Genomic DNA, 25,643 nt, shown 5'->3' with positions numbered 1-25,643 from the left:
TCCTCTGAGCCGGTTTTCTATACTTTTAATATATGAGGGGTGGGGGGGGACTTCCAGTGGTGGTCCAGTGGTTAAGACTCTGTGCTCCCAGTGCAGGGGGCACTGGTTTGATCCCTGGTCGAACTAAGATCCCACATGCTGTAGGACACAGCCTTAAAAAAAATTTTTTTAATTAAAAAAAAATATGAGGGGGAGGGGTTGTCTTGCTGACCTCTAAGGATCTGTTCTGTTCTACGAACCCATGTTCCTACTGATGACTTAATAAAACAAGTCCTACATGACAAATTGAGACTGTCCATTTCTAAATATCTGAAAATGTAACCAAGATTAATTTCCTAAGTTATTGGTTACAGACAGGACACGCTACTTCTGAATTTAGGGGAGGTAAAGAAAGGAAGATAAGGATGTGACCACTCTGAGCACACCTCCCAGGTAGGATGTAGGAAATCTCAAGGGACAGTTCCCACTACCCTAAAAACCAAGAACAAGCTGAATAAACAAAGCGATTTTAATTGTTTAAAGATCAGAGACCTACATATGCAGAATGAAATAAATGCTAGAGAGGGATGAATGTTTCCTAGGAGAGTTCCCACCTGTTTTCACCTCTGGGGATAGCGAAGAAGGAAGAGTGAACCTGGCATGGAAGGTGGTAAAAAGAAATCAGCACAAATTTTAATGGACGCTTAATGGCCACGTGTCAGCTGATACGATGGGCTGGAATTCCTAGGTACCCCCATCACTAAGCTTTTGGTAGCCCCCCTGCCACCGTTTTCCCACACAACTCTCACCGAGGGCACATGGTGGTATGCAGAAGCCTGCAGACGGGTAGGAGAGCCAAGAGGCATCTTCTAGGTGAGATGAGAGCTTTCCCGCATACAAATGCTTGCTTTGGATGGAGGCGGGGCAGGAGAGTGAGAGCTTACCGCCAGGCGTGTAAGGCTTTCACTGAGTGTAAGGTAGCAGGTGGCTGAAGGGTGGGGGCAGAGAAGCGGAATGGAGATGGGTCTCCCCAGGAGCAGAAGGCTGGAAACAGGATGGTAGAGCAAAGGGGCTCGAAAGTCTGGTGGCCAAGCGTTTTGATCAGAGAGAAAGCGGCTTTGACTCGGAAAATTGGCGGATAGGTAGAAAAGCATAGAGCGGTCTTTGGAGTTCTACCAGTAGTTGCATCCTAAGAACTGAATATAGTCTGAGGATAATTATTATTTTTTAACCTACTGTTTGTGTGCATATAATAAAAAATTAATATTATGACCTATGAAGAGTCAGACCAACCCAAATCAGGTAGCACAACATTGAACAGAAGCAGACCCACAGATAGCCCAGAGCGTGGAATTAGCAGACGGGGCTTTAATGTAGCTATGAAAACTAGGTGAAAAAAATCTAGTGGACAAGGTAGAGAAAAGACACCTAGTGGAAATTCAGATCTATAGGAAAAATAAGAGGATGTCAGACACTATAAATATGTACATAAATATATGAAAAATCTTATTCTGTACATTTTTCATTAAAACAATGACTGTAGAAAGTAGAAATAACAAAGTGTTGTGTGGTTTGTAAAATCTGTAAGTGAAGTATAGAGCACAAAATCAGGAAAGAAGGAATGGAATATATATGCAAAAATTCATACCAAAATATTAGTAACATGAATCTAATGACCGAGTGAATACGACCAAGTGAAGTTTATCTCAGAACTGTAAGGTGTGTTCAGCATTTGGGAATCAGTCAAGGTAATTCACCAGATTAAGAGTGTCAATCAATTATACTTCAATTAAAAGAAGAGTATCCTGATTTCCCTGGTGGTCCAGAGGTTAGGACTCGGCGCTTTCACTGACGCAGGCCCAGGTTCTCTCCCTGGTTGGGGAACTCAGATACTGCAGACCTCATGGTGCGACCGAAAAAAAAAGAGTATCAACGAGAAAAATCATATGACCATTTTAATGAAAGAATGAAAATTATTTTATATAACTTAACTATTCATGATGACAACATCAATCAGAAATAGAAGGTAACATGTTCAATCTGCTAACGGACATCTACAAAAATCACAACAATTATCATACCTAAAAGTAAAATATTGAATGTTTTCCTTCCATCATTGAGTATCAGACAAGGACACGCATTCTCACCTTTTATATGCAGCCTTGAACTGGAAGTCTTAGAGCAATAGGCAAGAGATGGGGAGATGACAAACATTACAGAGGAGGAATTCAAGCTCTTCATTCTCAAGGACATGATTGTATATACATAAAACTCTAGGGACTCTAAAAAAGAAAAGTAGAACAGATAAGTGAATTTCACAAGGTCAACTTGCTAAACGATTGAGTATCCACATGAAGAAAAAAAAAACCCCTAAATCTCTGCTTCAATCATATAGACGCACTATTTAGTGTAAATTTGAAGTGAACCATAGACTAAATTTTAAAAGCAGGAGCCATAAAACTCGTAAAAGAACACGTATCACATATATGCACCTTCATGTGGGCAAAGATATCTGAGGACACAAAAGCACCGACCCTAAAAAAAAAGGTTAAGAGAAAAATTGGGCTTCAACAGATTGTTGTTTCAATGTGATCATCAAATGACATCTGTAAGTAAATTAATAGGTACGCTGCAGACTGGGAAAAAAGTCTTGCAATGCCTGTGTGACAAAAGACTTAAATCCACACTATAAAAGAACATTTAAAAAATCGATGATGAAAAGGCAGACCACAGACGCTTTCTGACAGCTCTTTTGTACAGGACAAAAGTGCTGAGTGAACTCCCGTGGCTTCAGAGAAGGCCCTGAGGCAGACAACAAAAAGACTCCAAGGTGGTTGCCATTCACAAGTCTACAGGTGTGGTTGAAATCAGAGCCTGAGCAAAAGCCACCTGGGGCACCAAAAGCATCTTTGATAGGCAAGTTCAACTCCCATGTACGCTCCTGTGGCGCTCACAGAATTAAGCTGAATGAAACTGCTGGCAATGTATTTTCTGAGTTTAAATCTTCCTTAAGAATATGGGGGACTAATAAGGAAGAGAGAGAAAAGCACAGCAGAAGGGCAGGAGCTGGGCCACGAGATCAGGATCTTAAATAACTAAGAGGAATATACCACCGCAAGTAGGAAGATACAGATGTTTCTGCTGACTGTTTAGTAAGACTAAACAGAGGCACTGTAAACTTACGTAGAATGAGCTAGACTGGATCAAAATCATCTCTTTAGCAAAACATCTCACAAACAAGAAATAAATGAAGTTCACCAAAGCGAAGAGAGAGGGCCAGCAAAATCAATAATATAAACAAAAATCGCCCATTCCAGTTATTTATATGGGACAGTGCAAAAATACTTTTAAATGAGAATATTTAGGATGCTGTACGCTACAATTTAGGCTTAAAAATAAAAACAGTGACTACAATGATGGGGGAAGGGTGTTCACTGAGAAGTTAAAATGTTCAAATGTCCTTAGGAGGATAGGAATTAATACAGAAATATTTAATAGTAGCTGAGATTTAATTAAAATACATTTAGATATTTATTTTAAAATAAGGGTATTTACTACACGAAGAGATGCACAGTAGGCTCCAGACATCAGAGGACAAGGGAATTACAGGCTCCTTTGTTCTCTGAGGAAAAGGGGGAAAGAAGAATCATCTCACGGTTTCCTCGGGCCAGCGTGGCTTCGCTGGGTGCTTCTGGCTCTGGGTCCCCCAGGAGGTAGCCCTCCAGCCCACGGCTGCCGTCAGCTCAGATTTCAGGTTCACGTGGCTGTTGGACTGAGACCTCAGGTACTGGCCACGTGGACTGTGCAGTGCCCTCACGACACGGCAGCTGGCCGGCCGCACGTGGGTAATCTGGGAGAATGAGGGAGAGTGGGCGAGAGCAGCCCGAATGGAAGCCGCCGTCTGTGTATGAGCTGGTCTCAGATGCACCATCATTTCTGCTGTAATCTGTTTATCGGAAGTGAGTCACTAGAGCCAACGCATACTCAGCATGGAGGGATTACACAGGGCGTGTGTACCAGGAGGAGATCCGGGAATCTTAGAGGTTGCCTATCACCGCGCGCGCGCGTGTGTGTGTGTGTGTGTGTGTGTGTGTGTGTGTCTGTGTGTGTGTGTGTGTGTGTGTGTGTGTGTGTGTGTGTAGTGCTGGTGTCGAATAAAACCACAAACCCAAGCTTAGGTAGGGAGAGACTCTCCCTAAGGATTATCGCAAAAAGGGAAAGAGCTATTGCAGTACGGAGATGAACCACGAAAGCTGCAAGCATCTCAAAAATCAGACAAAAAGCGTTTTTGGTTTTTGTTTTATAGGGAAAGCAGAGGAGTCTGGAAGAACCGGTGTTTGGAACGGTTTTCCCGAGGGCCAGCTTATCTTCAGGGGTGTCCTAAAGGGAGGCTCCGGCTGAGGGTGGGTCCAAGTTCAGGACCTGGGCAAGGAGAGAAATTGCACTGAACTTTGGTTCAAGAGGACTTGTTCTCATTGATCTGTGCGGACGAGCAGCTCGGCGAATCATTGTGGGGCGAGTAATGGGGACGCGGAGGGTGCGTGTTTGGCCTTGGGAGGGGTAAGCCTCAGGCATCCGGGGGTCTCATCTAAGTCCTATGGGGAGGGGGTTTCTTGCAGGGAGCTAGTTCCTGGAGCTGGTGGGGAGGGTGAATTCTTTAACTGTCTGTTTTCCAGGAGCACAGACTCGGTACAATTCACCGTTGTCAGTGACAGAGACATCGTTTGGTCTCACCGAAAGCTAACTGACACTGTCATGGGTCTTGAGAGATGTTAGAATTTCAGTAGATTTAGAGACCCCAGGTTTAAGTAGCTTTGGATGTACTAGTATAACAGCATCTGCTTCACGGGGGCTTGAGGAAGAGGACGTGTGATCACCGCACTGAACAAGAAGTGTGCGGGTGGGCGTCGCCAGCCCTGCTCCAGAGGCTGGGCCATACCTGGATCCTGGGTGGGTCTCTGCCAGCCCCTGGGCCTTTTCTTCCACATTGTAAGGTCATTGCTGCTCTGAGCACCGCCCTCATGCTAAAGTTTCTCAAGAAGGAGAGAAGCAGGTCAGACAACAAAGGGGCTTTGCTTTTGTCAAAGAGAAAAAGCTGTCACAGAAGAGACATCACAGGCTTCCTTGCCATCCCCTGAGCACCTTAGTGTGAGCATCCAGAAACGTGAGGGATGTGAGCGTCAGATAAGGGAGAATGGCATGGCCGGGACTCACCCAAATCGTGAGACCCAGCCTCTGGCTGCCTCCCTCCAGATCAGGGTCACTATCACCTGAGGGAACAAAGAGTTTTGTTAGCAGGAACGGAAGGGTGAAGGGTGGTCACGAATGGCCAAGCAAAGTCAGCGTCTGCCCCAGGGCACTTCAGACAGAGGCCCTCCTGCGTGATTCAGAACACCTGGCTGACACACAGGCTGCGGGCCCCGCTCGGGGCTCCCGGCTCAGTGGCTCTGAGATGGGGTCCCAGCACGTGCACTTCTGAAATGTTCCCAGGAGATGCTGATGTGCTGATCTGGGAAGAAACCTTTGAGAACCACTGGTTGTAGGCCAAGCTTGGGGGCCGGAAATTCCTGTTTCAAATGTGGAGAATATGGATTCATTGGCGGCTGAATGTGTGGGATCCGTCCACGTTCCGTGCACCCCACAGAACGGCGAGTCCGATGGCCCGTGGAGAAGTTTAGAAATTTACACTCATTGTGGTCTAGATCACCTTGTCCAATAGAAGTATAATGTGAGCCACGGGGTGATTTTAAATTTTCCTGTAGACATTTAAAAAATAAGAAGAAATTGTGAAATTAATTTTAATATTTTATCGAACCTATTTAAAATGCAATTACTATAAAATTATTAATGAGATACTTTACATTTTTTAAGTTAAGGCTTTAAAATCCGTGTGTATTTTCTAACGTTTCAGTTCGTACAGTTTCTACTAGCAACATTGCCAGCGCTCTGTAGTCACATGCAGCTAGTGGCTACAGTGTTAAACACTAGGTATGTATTGCATGAATTTATATGAGGTTTTCCTTGACCCCCCCCCCCCCCGCTTAAGGTCCTTCCCACAACACTGCCACCCCAAGGGCTACGGGGTGGGGGTCAAGAAGACCGTTTGCAGTGGTTTTGGTAAGAGGGCCTGAAGCCCTGGGAGTCAGAGCTTTGGCGAGCAGAAGATAACTGCTTTTGTTACATGAACTCCTGCCGTTTCTGTTACATTATCCCTCACGTCAATCCCCTGGTTAGCTGACCCTGTCAAAAGTGTTCTTAGGGCTTCCCTGGTGGCGCAGTGGTTGAGAGTCCCCCTGCCGATGCAGGGGACACGGGTTCGTGCCCCGGTCCGGGAAGATCCCACATGCCGCGGAGCGGCTGGGCCCGTGAGCCATGGCCGCTGAGCCTGCGCGTCCGAAGCCTGTGCTCCGCAACGGGAGAGGCCACAACGGTGAGAGGCCCGCGTACCGCAAAACAAAAACAAAAACAAAAAACAGCTGCAGTCAGGACCATGGTGAGTGGTGACGGACTGCATTAATTGACCAACATCGTCAAAATTAATCAAGCTCCACAAACCCTCCTCAATTAAGTGGTAATTAATCACGAAGAGAGATGCTCAGATTGACGATGGGGCAGGATGGCAGTTGCAGGAGGGACAGAGCTGACAGGTGAAGCCCCTTTGTCTGGGTGCCAAAGGTGTATGGAACGTGATTTCTCTAAACTGGCCTGATAATAAAAATCAACAGAGGCACTTATTAAAGTTACAGATGCTAGGGTCCCTCAACTGGGGATTCTGAGATTCAAGTTTGGAAAACGTTACAGTAAACTAAACTGCATCAGGAAAACCCTGTGCTAGACAATATTCTGGGACTCCCTGGGCTGAAATCCCGCGGACGGGGTGGTACACAGCTGGTTTGTAGGCTCCCTTATAGCTGCCGACGGCCGGCAGGGGGCAGCAAAGAGCTTCCACGTGTTGAAATCCGTCCGCGTGCTGTGACTGCGATGAGAGCCTGTGAAGGCGTCACCGGGGGAGTTTCCCGGGGTGACGTTGGAGCATCGGCAGCTCGGCCCGAGGTTGGTCGGTAGGCAGGGCACAGGTGGGCCTTGCACCTACGGAAGATGCGGGGTTCCTGAACAGTTTCAACTGGGGAAGCAATAGGTCTCCTGCGTTTTCGGAAGCTCAGTGTGGCAGCTGCAGGGCAGGTTCTGGCAGTACAATGGTGGGGGTGCCGGGAGGGGCGTATTAGGAAGGGTCTTCAGCTCCTATTGCGCGTGCAGCGCCGGGCAGGCAGCTTAAGCTCCAGGCTGCTGTTTAACGTGCAAAATGGGAGGAATGATGGGATCCACTTCATATGGTTGTTACTAAATGAATTAATCCACTTAAACTGCTTAGTGTGATGTCGCCAAGTGCTTAACTACTGATTAAATGTTAACGATTAGTAATATCTTCATTGTAATTACAGAGACTTTGTGGTCTCATTCACAGGGCGTGGTGAGAGGCTGGCTGTGAGGTGGGAGGGGGCTGGGGACCAGACGTGGAGCAGGTTTTCAGGGAGGAGACCTGCTCTCCCAGGGGGGCAGTCAGACCCACCTGGGGCCCCTGTCCCCGTGAGGATGGAAATACTGGGGGTCTGAGAGTTGACAGTGATTCTAGGAGGAGACTGTGTCCAGGGGGCATCAGAGTCCCCCAGAGAGGTGACCAAACAAACGATTGAATGTCAGGTTAGAATAAACTTGGAAAAGAGGAGGAAGGTGAGATCGGAACCTCCATTCAAGGGTTTAAGGCTACTTGGCAGGTATAGGGAGGACAGGTGAGCCTAGGCAGGTGTGAGGGGGACCTCCCATCGCACTGTGATTTGTTTATAAGTAGACATAGGAAACTTACACATAATAAAATTAATAGCAGCTAATGTTCATTGATGGTAAGCCACCAGTCACTGTTCCAGGCACTCTATCGGCGTCATCTCCTCTTCCCCTGCAATCACCCTACGAATGGGTATCATCCCCACTTTGCAACAAGGAACATGGAGCACAGGTTGTTTAAGCAGCTTTAAGGTGTCACAGCTAATAAGGGCTCAAACCCAGCTGATCCGAGTCCAATTCCCACCTTCAGAGATATCTGGGCAGGGCTCTGCTTTAGGAATTTGAATTTTAAGAACAGCCATATTGAGGTGCACCTGGTATTCATAAGCTGTGCATAGTTAATGTTACAATCTGATGAGCTTGTCCGTACGTATACACCCGAGAAACCATCACCACAATCACGGTTAAAAGCATATCCGTTACCTCCAAAAGCGTCTTTGTGCCCCTTGGGTATTTTTGTTTGTTTTTATGTTAAGACCGTGTAACACAAGGTCCACACCCGTGACAACTATTTTAAGTGTTCCATACATTGTCGTTAACTACAGGCGCTGTGTTGCACAGCAGGTCTCTAGAACGTTTTCATCGTGCATAACTGAAAGGGTAGCCTGTCAGTGGAGTGTGGAGGGCGGACCAGAAGGAGGGGCAGGCGTGGTGGTGAGGGCCTGCTGCAGGGGAACTTAGAGACCAGATCTCCAGAAACTCTGATCAATGAAGAAGGCAGAGACGTAACAACAGTAGCTTCTTTTACTGTGCTTTACCTGAAAGCCTCCGATAATTGCACCCCAAAACGCTCACCCCTAAACAACATCTTCTGTCTTTCACTGGAGGAGGTGTTTAAGGTGTGGATGGGCCGTTTTAACAAGTTGCTCAGTTTTCCTGCATCTCTCCCATATACTGAATATGTAGGAGGGATACATGTTACTAAGCTTCTGTTTGTTTTTCTCCTGTTAGTGTGTCTTTTATGGGATTCTCAGCCGACAACCTAGAAGGGTGGAGGGAAATGAGTTTTCCTCCCCGTATATACTGGTATTTTAGAGACAGCTGTTGGGCAGGAATACATGTTTAAGTTCCCTAATCCTGTTAAGTTGCTCGCTGCTTTCCTGTCCTTTAGGATGTCAGTGTGTTGAATCTCATGACTAGATTTTTTGAAATTGAGCCATCTTTTCTGTTTTGCTGAGATACGTTACCATTTCGGGTAGATCACTCATGAATGCCGGCGACCTTAACGCCCTAATGGAGCCTTACGTTAGTCTGCCAGGAGAAGTGTTTTGCAGGAGCTGTCACGTATCTTTAGGATAAAACCACGTTCCTGATTCTCCATTTCTCCTCTTTATAATTCTTCGGTGCCTCTCTTTCGTTCTCTGAATTTCAAACTCTTCTGAGTATATCCAGGACCCTTCACACTTTACATCTCATCCCTCATCTGTCTTCTCTTCTAAGCCTCTCATATCCAGCCAGTCACTATAGCTTGATAATTGTCATCTTTGAATGTTTCTTTAATCCAATCCCTATTTTCCATACTTAGAATCCTTGCTTCAGTTCAAGCCTCAAAGCCTTTATCTCAGCACCATTCTAAATGGGTTCAAGAATCATTGTTGTAAGACAGAGACGGGAGTCTGTCTCTTAATTGTTCAAAATCCTAAAATGGGTCTCCTTCCCCCCACAACATAAGAGCAAACTTATCACGTCAATACAGCACAGCCATGACCAGGTTCCTGTCCGTGGGACACATTTCCCCGGGAAGACCGTCTGGGTGACAATTTGCAGTGCACACCTATGGCTGCGTGGTGAAGCCCTTTCTCAAAGGGAGCTCACTTCCCTCTCCGTGAAGGGGATCTGGATCTGTGAACTGACTCCTACCTGGGAATCTGGCAAAAGGCCACACATCCCTCCCCCCACGCCCCTCCCCCCCCACTGCCACTCTGGTATCTCAAATCAAGCATGTGTCTGCCAGGTCTGAAATGTTCCTGTATATATTGCAGTGTAAGAGGCTGAACATGTAGTTAAGCCCAAGTATGTCTGTGACCAGGTCGCCGTCATTGCGTCATCCCACCTGTTTTCTCAGGCCTCATCTTGCTCCCCCTGGCTTACCGTGGAAATCATACCTCCCGTTCACGAGGACAGTGCCCTCATAACCCAATCACCTCCCGGAGGCTCCATCTCCTAACAGCATCGCAGTGGGGGTTAGGTTCCAACACCTGACTTTGGGGGCGGGGGAGACACAAACATTCAGGTCATAGCAGTCCAGCTGGCACAATCCAGTGTTGTCTTCGCCTTCCACCACCTCATGCCCTCAGAACACTTTGCCATTCATGTGGCTTCGGCTGTGTCCACAAAGACTGGAAGGATTAGGTAACAGGTGGTGTATTACACCTCCTCCTGCAGTAAGGCCTCATTTCCGCACCTTGGCTTTGCTGGAATAAAACTCTTGTGATCAGCCCGAGGCACAGGGTGCCCCTGGGTGGGCGGAGTCTGGAGGAGAGTCGACAGCCCCCTGTGAATCAACCGCCCTGTGTGACGCCAGCAGAGTTCTTCATAAATACATCTCTAAATGCAGCGAGAGGCTGGTTTCTCTCCACGTGAGAGAGGGTTGCTTTCACCGCGAGGAATGACGAGAGGGATTTGAGAGGTCAAGGTCCTCAGCCTGTACGTGCCATCCCTTGGGGTCCCTTCTCTCCCCGTCAGTTCCGGTTCCCTTAACTTGGCACAGGAGACCAAAGAGAATTATCATCTAACGGTCACTATAATTCAGTGGTCCTTACAGACTCTGTGTTTGACCCACGTTCACCTGCAGCCGCAGGGGATAAGGGCTGCTTTCGGAACTGCCCTAGACACCTTTTGATTTTCTACCTGATTTTCTACCTGCAGCCTGAGTTGAGGATTCAAGGCTTTGAAGCTGCAGCCCATGTTTCAATATTTCTAATCAGCATTATCAGCTCAGCTTCTCAGTGGCATACAGTAATTAATTACTGAATCAACAACTTGCCCTCTATGTGCACCCCCCGAGCCAGGTGCCGGGGAATTCCCCTGCACACAGCACTTATCAGTGTCCCATTTCTCCAGCAGCACGCCCCCTTCTGGCCGCCAGAGCCACGTGTGTGCTCTAGTGGTGCCTCCCGACGTGGGCTATGTGGACCCTTCTGTTACGGCGGGGACGACTGCCGTGGATGTGCAGGTAGGTGGGGCTGGCCCCTGGCCAGCTGGCTGTCTGTCTTTGCCTCTTTCGGTGGCTGCCAGCCCACTGGTGGGCCAGGCCAGGTTCCAGGGCAGCTGGCCATGGGGCCCTTGGGGCCGGAGGCTGGTGGCAGCCCATTGGTGGACAGGTGAGCCCCTGGCACTGATAGGCCAGAGAGAGGACTCCAGAATAGCACCTGTCAGCACCAGTGCCCTTGTGGTAGAACGAGCTCCCCGACGGGAGGCCCCAGTAGCCTCCTGCCTCCTCAGGAGGCTCTCAAGATGGGCAGATGGGTCCGACTCAGGCTCCTTTCAACGTACTGCTTTTGTGCTGGGACTCAGAGCATGTGAGATTCTGTGCGTGCCCTTTAAGAGCAGATCGTGTTTCCTGCAGCCCCCCCAGACCTTCCACACGCAGACCCCGCCGGCCTTCACAGCCGGGTATTCTGGGGCTCGTCTTCCTTGTCAGGACCCCTGGGTTGGGAGCCCAGCGTGGCGGCTTGAGACCCCTCACTCCTCGGGGAGAACCTCTGCAGTTTTGATTATCCTCCTGCTTGTGGGTCGCCTACCTAAGACGCGGGTCTTGAGTTCACCGCGTCTCCTGCCTGGCTCGAGGATCCTTCTGCGTATCGTCAGTTGTGGAAAATCTTTTCTTCTGGTCTTCGGTTGTTCTTGTAGACAGTTGCTCTGTAATTACAGCTGTAAACCGTTGGAATTTTGGTTTGCCTGGGGAGGAGGGGAACTCAGGGTCTTCCTACTCTGCCATTCAGCCATACTCTATGATCGTACATTTAATAACTAAAAAGCATTCTAAAGAGAAACTTCCTTTTATTTGAGCCAAAAAATCACACCTCAGAGTGTCCAAATAAAACATGTACAGCCGGATGAGTTTTCACAAAGTAAAAATTGACCAAGTCTCTACCACCTGTTAAGGAAGAAAATAAAAACAGTAACATCGCCCCTCATGGCTCCTCTGGCTTCCCTTCCAGTCACAACACTTACCCCCAGAGATAACCAAGACCCTGGTTTCTGCCATCAAAGATGAATTTTTCCTGTGTTTAAAATACACGTGCACACACGTACATGCATGCCCAATGTGTACATACACGCACATACACAGTACACGTGCACACACACACAGTACACATATATATATGCTCACACACACATACCATACAGTGTGGACCTCACTGTGTCTGGGTTTGTTCACTCAGCATTATCTTTCTGAGATTTATCTCTGCTGCCTATATCAAAAAAACCTGTATCTATATCATAGCATTAAGCCATTCTTCAAGTCACCGTTTAGAATTTATAGCAATTTTCCTTTTAAATTTAGACCTATAATCTATCTGGAATGAATTTTATGTGTCCAGTGAAGAAGGAATCAATACTCATAGTTTTAAAATACGGATATCCAGTTTATCCAGAATAATTCAGTTATTTTACTGCATTTATGTGTGTGTGTGTTTAGTGGAGATTTTTATTCCGTTCCATTCCTCTATGTGCCTGTTTCTGCACCTATTAGCGTACTGTCTTAATTATGTAACTTTATGTAAATCTTAATATCTGGTAGTGAAAATCCTCCACGTTTGTTCCACTTCTTCAGGGTTGTCTTGGCTATTTTCGGCTATTTGTATTTACGTGAAAATGACTCAGATAAACGAATCACTGTCCAGTTTGATTTTGGATTCACCTCATTTTGTTTTTAATTTCTCTAAGGTTTTTGTCCCCGAATTCTAATTTCCTTGACAGCTTATCTATGCCAGTAAATAAACAAATGCATACACATATCCAACGCGCTGTGCTTCCTGGAACACACGCACTTCTGGAGTCTCCTGTCACATTAACTGCTGTCTTGGCTTGGCCACGAGGCTAACTTTTAGCTCCTGAAACAGCAAAATCATGGATACTGAGGCTTGATCTCCGGGAAGACTTGCTTTTGGGATGCTTCCTTTTCGAACCTAGGTAAAATGCTGGGAGAAGCTCAACCTAGCCACCTGGAGAAGCCATGCTGGGAACTGAAGACTTGGCTAAGGTCCCAGCCAACAACTCGCGCTAACTTGCCAGCCACGGCAGTGAGCCTTCCTGGAAATAGAACCTCCAGCCCTCTTCGAGCTTCCCCAGCTGGAGCCACATCCCCGTTTGAAGGAGCTCGAGAACATGAATGATTTTGGTTAGATTAAGCCTCTAAATTTGGGGGTAGTTCTTTATACACTCATGAAATATATGTATGTGTTTGTGTGTGTGTGTGTGCAAATTTTGGGTGATTTATTACACATGTATAGAATTGTGATGTGCAGTGAAATTATATATAAACTCTCTTCTAGTTATTCTTGGAAGGAGTGTTGGCCTAACACTTTTTCACAGTCAGAAGTGCAAATATAATTGAAGAACAGTTTTCCATAGTGAATGGCATAGAATAGAAGGATGATAGGATTGAAGCATTGTGAATAATTGGACACTATGCCCCATTAATCCAATCCATTCAATAAAGACAGGGCAGGCTGGGCCGTATAAAGTGCATTACTGTAATGGTAGCTTTGCTGACAGTACAAAGATTGTGAGTGTTCTCAGGCACTTACATGGTTGGTGAATAACAAGCCCTTGGAGTCACTGAGTTGCAGATTGTGTAAATATATGTTGTATGTCATGTTTCTCATTTCCATTATATAACGGGAGGAGAACCTGAGAGAATATATGCAGATGATCCTACAAGTGAATTATATTTTTTAGGTAATTATACTTTTAGAATTGACATATTTACATTTTAGAAATGTTTGTCAGGAACGTAGAAGGTCATATATGTTCCAGTTATTTATTTTTTATTTTATTTTTTTTGTGGTTCGCGGGCCTCTCACTGCTGTGGCCTCTCCCATTGCGGAGCACAGGCTCCGGACGCGCAGGCTCAGCGGCCATGGCTCACGGGCCCAGCTGCTCCGCGGCACGTGGGATCCTCCCGGACGGGGGCACGAACCCGTGTCCTCTGCATCGGCAGGCAGACTCTCAACCACTGCGCCACCAGGGAAGCCCTATGTTCCAGTTAAATGATCTTTTCTCCCCTTCTCCTGGTAAACACAGTGAGGATTCTTTGATGTACCTCAAATGATTTAGACGCGTGCCACGAGCAATCTGCGACTAATAACCGTTAACATGCTGAGGTTTGCAAATTATAGACTTTATAAATAACTTAGAGCAATTCAAGGTTATCTGTAAAATTCTACTTGATTGCATTTTGACGTCTCCTTCAAATTGTGTGCTGAACATTTTCTATCCACCACCCTCCCCCCACCCACCATTCTCTCTACTCTTTCCACTTTGCTCCAACTCACAGGGGATCATTGGCAAGAGATCTGAGGGAAGGGAGGTGGTAAAGTCCGAGTCTTGGTTTTTTTTTTTTTTTGACTCTCCCTGCAAGATCTCTGCAGGTTGACTGTGTCCTTGACAACCGCAGTGCATCTTAGATGCTGTTCCCCACACAGCATCCCCTCCCTCTGGGATCTAGTAACTGTACCTCCACTAACCCTGCAGGCTTAGGGGTGTTGTGTCTCACCGTTGTTACCAGATTCCGGATGGGACCTTCCCTCCTGACCCCCTGAATCCTGCCCACAGGATGAAATGGTTCCTTTTACAAATCGTTCCCATGTAAATTCTCCTTAAATCTACGTACGCTGTCTCTTTTCTGCCAGGGTGTTAAGGAAAGTTAAGATGATTTCGTTCTCAGCGTAGTTTACTCACAGATCTGGGTTAACTTGTGGGCTTGGGTCTGAACTTGACATCATCCATCACGAGCCAAACACTGGTCTAAAAACCAAAGTTCAGCCTCTGAATTGAGTCCCGTGCAGCCCTTTAGAAGTAACAGTTATCACAATGGCATCTGTCCAGTGTAATAAATATTGGGTCCTAGAATTTCTGAATGTCCACTCTGGAAAGAAACTCAGAGCTCATCTGATCTCACTCCTTTCTTTATGTGGGAAAACTAAGGTCCAGAAAGCGGACATCCCTTTCCCAGTATCACGGTGGGAGTGGGTCTAAATCTACCAGCAGGAGGGCTGCATGTTGAGAAGAGACATTCGTGGACTGAGAATCTGGAGTTTGGTCTCTACCAATTCACTCACGTGAACATCAGGCAGCAAATGCAAGCGCCTCGTTCTAGAAGTGAGCAAGGGGCAGACATCATTCCTGCCCTCAGGCAACTCCCATCCTTACGGGGAAGGCGGAAAGTTAAAAGATACCCAGATCATTATAATTTGTCATTATGACTGTGAGTGAGACCAATAAGCAACAGCAGAGACACCTCCTTTAGGAGGCAGTTGGGGAAGACCTTTTGCTGCAAAGGTGGTATTTAAGCACATACCCAAATGGCTCAGTGAGGTCACCACCCGCACGTTCTTACAGAGCGCCTACTGTGTACCAAGCTTCGTGCTCTGTGCTGGGGCTTCCTGAGAACCACCAGGCACTGTATCTTAGTAGAAGAAAGAGACAATCCATCTTAAAGATTGAGGCTCTGAAATGACAAGGGTTATGTTGGCCACCGACAGGACACACTGAACATCCACAAACGGGTGTTCAGTGTACTTGGGAGGTCAGGGCAGGATCCCCGAGAAAGTCTGGCTCACGGCTGGGTAGCGATCGAGTGAAAGAATAGGGGAAGAAATAGCATTCTGGGACCCAAAGCAAAACCGAAGCAAAAGCACGTGGGTGTGCCAGGGTCCCACAGGAGGCATGTGGAGACTTCAAGGACCGAAAGGGCCAGGTGTTACAAGCTCAGAGCATAAAGGAAAGCGTGGGGCAAGGTGAGGCTGGAGAGAGGTCAGGGGCCAGCAACACAGGGTTTTCCAGGTCCTGTTAAAGAATTTTGCTGTTAACCTTAGAGCACTGGGAGGTACTAACCTCCTTAGGGGTGTGTGTGTATGCAAGTGTATGCACGTGTATTTGTGTGTATGTGGACATGCACTCAGACACAATGGTTACTCTGCCTTTAACATGGGTGGAAAGAAGATAATTATGTGAAGAGCCAAGGTGGTGGGGGGAGCACTGGCCAGGCAGTCAGAACATCATGTGCAAAGGCCCTGAGATCAGAAGAGCTTTGCACGTTTCTTTGAGGAACTGAAAGGAGACCAATTGGTTGGAGCATGAGGAATGAGGTAGAGTTTCGAGATGTTCGGAATTATGCGGGGGCCAGACCATGCTGAGCCTGTGGGCTCTGACAAGTGCTTTCAGTGATGCCCTGGGAGGCACTCATGCAGTCTCATTTCATCATTTACTGGCTGTGTGACTGGAAAAGTCCCTGGTCCTCTCAGAGCCTCGGTATCGTCATCTGTCAAATTGGGCAAACACAGCCACCGTTGAAGGGCTGCCAGGAAGATTAAATGCGGTACAACATACATGGGTGCTGTCATCACCACCATCTCCAGTATGTCTCCTCACTTCCGTCTGCCAAATGTCAGCACTGAACTAGGCCAGTGACTACTAAACTGTATGCATTAAATGCTACCCAGGAACTAAAAACACCGCCCTCCCCACTGGTTCAAACCCAAGTCCACTGACCTAGAATTTGCAGGGACAGTGCCTGGGAACCTATACTTTCAAACAAACACACCAAGTGCCTGGCATTTGGAAGCCACTTGACAAGATGTCCTCAGCAGGCCCTTAGACACCAAACATTCCTTGAGTCGGTGCCCCCAACTCTGGCTCTGGGGCCCACGTTGAATGTGACCCTCTGGAGGTCAACTCTGTGGCCAGTTTCCTACTCCAGGCTCTGCCAGAGACTTTGCAGATTATGTTGGATGCCTTCTCTCTCTCCCTGTTTCATAATCTAATTATCCTAGAAACCGGATGTGACAGGCTCCCTCCCAAACCCATTTAAACATCTCAAAGGGCACCGTTCAGGACCCGGCGTTTTATCCTTCGCCAGGCCCTGACCCAAGAAGCCTGGAAGATCTCTTCGTGCTAATTAGCAATGAAATGTCCTTCTGCCACAATAATCCGATTATTGGGCCCAGGAGAGAGCACATCACGGGGGTCAGCCCCCTGGAACAGCACACCCTCTCCCTGCGAGCACTTCTAGCGTCTGTGTCTCTCTCTGTGTGCGTTTTTGAAAATGTGATGAATATAAAGGTGCCTTTCCCCAGGAAATGAAATGCATATTCGCAAAGTGATCGACCCCTTTCCAGAGCTGTGGGCCACGTCAATCCCGTGGTGCCTCTTCTAGTGGCTGACGTGAGCCAGCCATGCCGGTCACTCACTGAGCACAACTTACTGTGTTTCCTTCTAGACCTTTTCAGGTAATGCTTTTCTTTCTAGATACATGGGATTATACTGTAGATATTGTTCCTCAGTCTTTGAATGGATGGATAAATATAGGAAAAGAGCCCAGAATTGGAGATGGAAGATCTGAACTCATATTCCAGCTCTACCTACCAACTATCTAAACTCGAAAACGTTACACTTTGAGATCCAGTGCCCTGCCGACCACCTGTGGGAATCGGAGGAGATGCCAGAGAGCTTCTTGCCTTGAGTCCGGTCAGTTTACAGGAAGGCTCTGTGTGATGGTTCGCTCTTGGCCACTGTAACAGTGTTGATGAGGATGGCATTTGTTGAGGACTGACTGTATCCCAGCTATTGTGCTACTGACTTGAAATGCATTAATTAATGTGATCTCAGAATGACTCTTAAGGTAGGTAAAAAGTCCAAGGATTTTGTAAGTAATCAGGTAGAAAAACCTGGCTAGAAATGGCGTGATATTATTTATAGTTTTCATTTGTTTTGTTCTCATGAATATTCACGTCTCCCCGCAAAAACAGTGATGAGTTTTATTAGAGTCATGCCCTTGACCCTTTCTGGCCCTTTCACAAAGTTAGAAACAGGCATGGTATTATATTAAACTTCTAAACTTTGAGAATATCCTGAATTCTGAAGCATTTCTGGACCCAAAGATTTTGGATAAGGGATTTGGGCTTGCCCATATTACACTCATTTTAAAGTTGATCAAACAGACTCAGAAGGGTTTAAGTACTTTCCCCAAATCAGTTGGTAGGTAAGCAGGCTGCGATTTGAACCAAGAGCTGTCGGACACCATAGACCATTCTGTTTCCACTAGATTATGCGTGTTAAAAGTGATTTGAAAATTAGACAAAGTGACCCCTGAGCGTGTTCTTTCTACCTCTGATTTCTGTGGATCTCAGGCTAAAGCACCTCTTATTTATAGTCTATGTCTCCAGAGCAGCTATGCTTCATCTTAGCTTTTATGTAACAAACTTATCGCCTAATTTGGAATCCAGGAGCAAATAATCCTTAAGTTCTTCTAATATGCTTTGGGTAAAGCACCTACCTGTCAGGGTCAGCACTGTATTTAGGAAACTGAATTACATTTACGGGGGTTCAACTGAATACCCTGCAAGGAAGGAAATATTTATAGAAGTGGGGGAAGCATTAAGAGAACTGTGACAGGATGTAGGGTGCCCAAGACAAGCAACCCTGGGATGCAGTTTCCACCCCTATAGCTGTGAAGGGACAAGGGGGGAATGAAGAGAGATCAGACCCCAGATGGAGTTGCGGTTTGGAGGAGAATCACTCGGCGAGGGCCACGTGGGGAGGGAGGCAGTCACTGCTGGACCGTGGCCCAGTCAGTCTTTTATCCTGCCCTCCGGTTGTCTGCTTGTGCTGCCCGACGGCCAAACCCAAATAAGAGTGAAAGGGCAAGGAGCGCAGCAGATGTAATTCATAAGGATTTGGCCTCACACAGCCCAGCAACTGGCAGTGAAGTGTGGACAGTGGACCTTTGGGCAGAGAGTATCCAGAGCAGGTCCTGTTGTCGGATGGCGTTGTGCGTGGTCAGGTGTGTGAGCTGGACCCAGGATGCCTCATGGATGAGTCAGCTTGGGCTGCTCTAACAAAATACCATAGACTGGGTGGCTTAAACAACAGACACTTAAAAAAATATTGAAGTATAGTTGATTTACAATGAACAACAGACATTTTTTTTTTCTACAGTTCCGGAGGTTGCAAGTCCAAGATCAGGGAGCAAGCATGGCTGAGTTCTCTTCCTGGCTTGCGGATGGCCACCAGATGGTGGAGATGTCCTCATGTGGTGGAGAGAGAGCTTTGGTGTCTCTTCCTCTTCTTATAAGGACACTAATCCCATCATGAGGGCCCCATCCTCATCTGAACCTAATTCCTTCCCAAAGGTCCCCACCTCCAAATACCAATCACATTGGGAGTTAGGGCTTCAGCAATGAATGGGGGTGGGTACAGTTCAGTCCATAGCACGTTGGTTGACTTGGAATTCCCTCATGACACTCATGAATTCACTCATTCATTTAGAAATTTTTTTTGGCCTTTTAATTATCCTCATCCTCCTTTTCTGTCTCTTCTAAGTTGCACTGAACAATGGGTGCCGCACACTTTACATCGTTCAGTCATAATAATGAATCACTTTATGAATGAGGCATCTGAGGCATTTTACTACTAACTCATTGACTCAAGACTGAGAACATTTTTCTTGTGAAGAGGGCATTCTGTTTATTCAGGAGAAATATTTTTATGAGTTTCCTGGGGTAGAAGTGAAATCACAAAAATGTCCTGGGATAAAGCCTTCCAAGGAGGGAATTTCCTCTGTACGTCCCTTATTTGAAGAGTATCTCATGGGCCGAGTCAGTAATGGAAGTAGAATTTCATTAACGTGGAGGGATTTGAAGATGGGTTTTGGGCTGGAATCTGGAAAGAAAGGAGAGCTGGAATCAGTATCCATGAGGGGACAGGTGGAAAGAGGAACAAGGGAAAAATACAGACAACCAGCCAGCCAGTTCAGAGGCCTGGGTGAGAAGGGAGTTTGAGGAACGTTTGCCCATTTTTGTGAGTTGTTTATGTGTGGGGGATGCAATGTAGACCCTCCTCCATTTGGACACTTCAGGAAAGTCTGCTGTGCTCACCGAGGCTTCAGTGCAGATGGGTTATTTCAGGGACGTCTAAGAGGATGAGTTCTGTTCCAGGTTAGCAGGGAGTGAAAACTGCTTCAGCACATGTCAGCAAGAGAGCAGAGGGGCATCTGTGTAGCCTCTATTTTATGGACAAGCGCCTTGAGGTTTGGCAAGTACCTTGTCTAAAGCTATATTGGAAGTGATAGAGCTTATTCAAGTAGAATTTAGATCTGTCTGCTTTCAATGGCTGAATTATTTACACTCTTCTGTGCTGTTTCTGCAGCGATCAACATTGTGATAATTGCAGTAAGGTGGTGGCGTAGGTGAACCGTGAACAAATGCTTTCCTTAAAGAGTTATACTGTACACATCCCACTTCTACTTGAAAAATCAAAGGTGGCAGGAAGCTCACTGCCTCCCAAAGAGCCGGTTAGATTTTTTCTTTTAATTCCTTGGGGGTGAAACTTACTCTATAAAATAAAAGAATTTCACTTTCGGTATGAAAGTGAAGATTTCACTTTGAATCTCTTAGCCCTCATTCAAAATTTTGAGGTAGCATCAAAGAAGTATTCCCTCCAAATTATCAGAAAGTCTTTCCAGCTCTTAGAGGGGAAGTCGCAGTTGACCCTTTCCTCCCCCAGGTTAAGGAGCCACAATGTTGCCAATGAATTGTTTCTATGACAACAATTCCAAGTTCCTTCTCCAAAGGTCGCCTAGTCCCGCGAATGCTCAGCCTTCGAGAATATATAAGCATTATTTGAAACGAGTACAACTTAAAAACATTTTTATTAATATATGCACAGGATATTAGTCACCAACAGCTTGCCTTCTCCTGAGCCAGAGCCATGTTGGGAGAGACCTGGGGAGGGCTGTGGGTTGCCAGCTGATGGAGCAGTGGAATACAGACCGCCATCTGCTAAGTGGAAGAGAGGACCTGAGAAGTGGCTGGAGAAAGCTGGGTCTGCTTCTCACACAGTCAGGAGAGGAGACAAATCACGTAGGAAAGAACCGGGCACCCCGTGGGAAATGGCAGTGCCCCAGGCAGCGCTGCGATTCCCAGGGTCACGGACATTGGCCGGCATGAGCCAGGGAGGAATGAATGGAGGTACCATCACCATCTCTTTCATTTCCTGGCTGTGGTCCCTTCACTGCCAAGGCCCACGTCATACTGAATCATTGTCAAAGGGCTGTCAGGTCCCCTGCCAAGGAGCATAAGGAGAGGCTGTGGCCAAGGACCGAGCAGGGCACAGAAGAGGGACGAGTGACAGCTGTGGCTGTGGAACGGCCCCTGGCAGATTTCTAGACAATTCAGCAAAAGAGCCAGAAGGTGCAACCCAGGACTCCAACACCCACTGCAAGTAGTTCAAGTTTCCACACCGGAAGAAGAGGCGTTGGGTCGGTGAGATGTTGGCGTTTGGGGACGGTGACGCTAGTTGTGGAGATTCGATCACGGAATCAAGTAGAAGTTCTAAATTTTCAAGATATCCTTAGAGATGTTCACGTTGTTTACTTTCGGATGTGTACAAAGAAAACAAACTACACTGATGAGGTGGGTGTGCTGGAGACTGAGTCTCAAGGAGGGCTTTGAATGAGATCAGATATATTGATGAATGTCTGCTTTGACTGTGTCTCCACTTCTTCTCTTGGATACCATTAAAACATTATGTGACATGTGAGCAACAACAAACGTATGAACTACCCAGGGATAAACTCAAAGACACTATTTGGAAACAAATAAAAGTTTAAAAATAAATGGAGAGCCATACGATGTTCCTGGAGAGCCTCACTCAATCTTCTGAAAATTAAAATTTGTCCCAGATTGTTGTATAACTTAAACATAGTTCTACCTAAATCTTAATGTGATGTTATACTAGTTGGCAAAGTGATTCTAAAGGAATTCTAACCATAAACATAGGATAACATCCAAAAGGATTTTTAAAAAGGCCAGTGGAGGGGGCCGTCACCTGTTATATGAGACATTACTGTAAACATAAAATAATTTAACTCCTGGTGCTGGTATAGGAGAGAGAAGATGTAATAGAAAGAGACATAATCTATTATTTAAACTCTAATGTATGAAAGGGTAGTGGTTCAAATTGGAAGTTAAAATGATTATTTGGTTACTTGTTAAATAGTATTTTGAAGTTTGGCTGAGGGAAAAATCAGGTATATACTCATCTGACATGTAAAACTGCTTGCAGAGAGAGTGAAGCTTGACTATAAAAAGTGTGGTAATAACAACAAAGTATACACCTATATAGAGACAGGTTTGAGTAAAATTTATAAGAATAGAATAGATATTTGAAAATTGCAAATAAAAAGATGGGTTTACTTAATGAAATGCTTTTCATATACACATATACGCATATGCATATGTATGTGTATGACAGTGTAAGTGATTAACAAAATAACACAGAGCTACTTGTATGATATGAAGAAAATTCCCTAATGAATAATTATAGAGGTAGAATAAGTAATTGGAAAAGTTATGAGCAAGAAATGTTTTTACTTCATGTCCAATAAGCATAGTTAGTGTGACTGGAGGATGACACATCAAGATCTTTAATGGCATTGTAGGACTGATTGGAAAATGATACTTGGGCTTCCCTGGTGGCACAGTGGTTAAGAATCCGCCTTCCAATGCAGGGGACATGGGTTCGAGCCCTGGTTCGGGAAGATCCCACATGCCCCGGAGCAACTAAGCCCCTGCGCCACAAGTACTGAGCCTGCACTCTAGAGCCTGCGAGCCACAACTACTGAAGCCCGCACACCTAGAGCCCATGCTTTGCAGCAAGAGAAGCCACCGCAATGAAGAGTAGCCCCTGCTCGCCGCAACTAGAGAAAGCCCACGTGCAGCAACAAAGACCCAACGCAGCCAAATAAACAAACAAACAAATAAATAAATAATTTAAAAAAGAAAAATGATCCTTCTGGTCTATTAAATGATAGACCAGAAAATAGACACTTGGTAGATTAAATGTGCATTTTAATTGCATGTTTGAATTCCCTGTTTTGTTTCATTATGAGGAGCTGATCTTTTTTAAAAAAAATCTTCATTTAGTTAAACCAGAAATCAAAAGACAATCAGCTAGGAAACGCAAAGAAGTATCTATCCCATAAATCCAGAGGCAGAACAAAAGCGCCACTGGTTTTTTGAAAATCGTTTTTATCTCTTGGAAATCTAAGTCAGAATATATTTAGTTTACATGGTCAAAATTGGCATTTCTGTATCTATGGTTTGCCCAATTTGATTTTGACATTTCACATGAAAATGTGTGTTTACACGGATTTATTTGCCATAATTTAAAGCCTTCTGGATCACCTTATATCCATTACAATCATGCATTCTAAGCCCCAGATATAGGTGTATGTTTATGACACTGCTGGCAAAATGTCCAGTTATATTGATTTTAATTTTTTCAGATTAATGAGAAAATTAAAAAGGAAATCTTAATATGTAAGCAATGTGTTGTGTCTGGTTAGGTAGAGCAAAACTGATATCATGGTGAGTTACCATCAACGAGTGTTTATTTTTTCCGTATTAGGAATGAGAAAAGTGGCGAGGAAATAAAATCACATGGCGCAAAGCGGTAGAACATGTCCAAATCGAAATAACTCTCCGGATTAGAGGCCATGGAGGGGCTCCCGTGTTCATATAATGTTTCAAGCAAGCTTTTCTTTTATTCTAACAAAACAGTTTTTATGTTTCTCATTAATGTTGTTTATTTAAATTTTATTTGCTTCATGGTCTTATTTATGTTTCTATTATAAATTTTATTTGGTTTTATAGTTGATTCAAGAAGGTTGTGCTTAATTTGCTGCACAAAGGATACCAGAGCTTTCAAATTTCCTGCCCCTCTGAATATAACCCATTGGAATGAATGCTGGATTATATCTCAGGAGACCTGAGATGAGACCCCATGTCCTGGCTGGTGTCATAGACCAGTTCCTTCCACCTTGAGGGCCTCAGTTTCCCATATAAAAAATGAGAGGTTTGAACACAAACTGTGGTCCTCAGACCTTATGCAGCATAAGAATCACTGGAGGAGCTCAGTGAACACGCACGTTCAAGGTTTCCAGCTTCAGAGAATCCGAGTTAGCAGTTTGGTGGCCCCGGAGACCCTGCCTTTGAACACACATTCTGGGCCATCCTTATGTAGGTGTGTTCTGGGCACACATTCAGAAGTGTCATCCTTAGACAGGGGTTCTTAGGCTGGAGGCAACGGCAGCATCACCCAGGAGCTCTGAAATCATACTGATGTCTCTGGCTAAACCTAGACCAGTGTAGACTTGCCCATGTACAGGTTTTAAGAAAGCTCCCTTGGTGACTCTAGGTGTAGTCAGGATTGACTCCCTTTGCAGTCAAGAGCAAGTGAATGTTAGCATGTTGAAAATTATTTTGTCAAGTAGTTAACTGAAATTCAGGAAACTGTTTTGATCTGTATTTTCTCCAAATGAATTTTTCAACTATAATTAGAAGCTATGTTAGTTGTAAGCCAGCTATCCCGTCTCTTACGTAGTCACAAAATGCTCACTGAAAACAAACTGTGGTACCGCCGAAGAGAACAGAGAATTAGGCAGCATCTGAGAGATTTTCGGAAGGAACATCTTCTGCCTGATGAGTCTAAATCTTCCGTGACAGGGTAATGGGGCTTAGAGATGGGAAGACGATGACAGGTGTAATACATCTTGTCTTGAGCAAAGTTAGGATTCTTCATTGCATGACACATCTGTTTCATATTAAAAAGATATTCTTAATGACAACCACTAGGTACGTACCCAGTCATGTTTTCTTGGATAATATTTTCTGGATGAAAGCTTGTCTATACCAAGTATAAAGAAAGATTTTCTAAAAAGGTGGACTGAAATGTTAGAATTGTAAAACTCAAAAGTCATCTTCAACTCCTCCATCACTCTGACCCATCTCGCTCATCCGGCCCTCATATCCTGCCAATTCTACCACCAGGGACTCCAACGGAACTTCATACTGTGTAGACACGGTGTCTTCATGGCAACAGGATCAGAAAAACAAACTTCTGACCTGAATCTGAATACCCTATAAATATATCTCTAAATATGGTACCAGAAGGCAAACAATTTTTATTAACTTTTTCTTTTATATTGGAGTATAGTAGATCAACGATGCTATGCTAGCCTCAGCTGTACAAGAAAGTGACTCAATTATACATCTACACGTATCTATTCTTTTTCAAATTCTTTTCCCAATTAGGTTGTTACACAATATTGAGCAGAGTTCCCTGTGCTCTACAGTTGGTCCCTGTTGGTTATCCATTTTAGATACAGCCGTGTGCACATGTCAATCCCACACTCCCTAGCTCTCCCCCCGCCCTTCCCCCCGGTAACCATAAGTTCATTCTCTAAGTCTGTGAGCCAGAAGGAAAAATGTTAAAGGTGTTGTAATGATTTTCACTTGCGGAGAAGCAGAGAGGGGAGAATTCCTGGATACTGCATCTAATCACCTACTTCTCTGCACCCCACTGCCACTGCTTTAGTTTAGAATACCAGTGTCTATTTCCAGAGATATTGTAATAGCTTCTCAACCCCGTAGTAGATAACCAAGGCTCCAATTCCTGGTGTCATCAGTCACTCCTCCTCACATTTTGTACAGAATTTTCAGTTGCGTGTTCATCACCGCTGGACATTATCCCTTACCTGTACTGCTGGGGAAGTACCCTCACTGGAATCTCCACGCTATTTCAGCTAACATTCT

General features: G+C 45.5%; 1 long non-coding RNA gene across 2 annotated transcripts in view; it reads left to right on the top strand.

Annotated features, from left to right (window-relative positions):
* Nucleotides 1-25,643, top strand: part of LOC307175944 — an 84,569-nt gene that overhangs the window by 24,696 nt on the left and 34,230 nt on the right. Inside the window, exons 1-2 of one of the 2 annotated variants that reach the window (XR_013824562.1) lie at nucleotides 5,455-5,967; nucleotides 10,888-10,996. This is a non-coding gene — a long non-coding RNA (uncharacterized lncRNA). Of the gene's footprint in view, nucleotides 1-5,454; nucleotides 5,968-10,887; nucleotides 10,997-25,643 lie in introns of those variants that run through there. The other variant, XR_013824561.1, reaches the window with a different exon arrangement.

Source organism: Stenella coeruleoalba (assembly GCF_951394435.1).
Source record: "Stenella coeruleoalba genome assembly, chromosome: 17".
Lineage (NCBI taxonomy): Eukaryota > Metazoa > Chordata > Mammalia > Artiodactyla > Delphinidae > Stenella > Stenella coeruleoalba.
The sequence above is the reverse complement of the archived record's forward strand: the minus strand, read 5'-3'. Positions and strand labels throughout refer to the sequence as shown.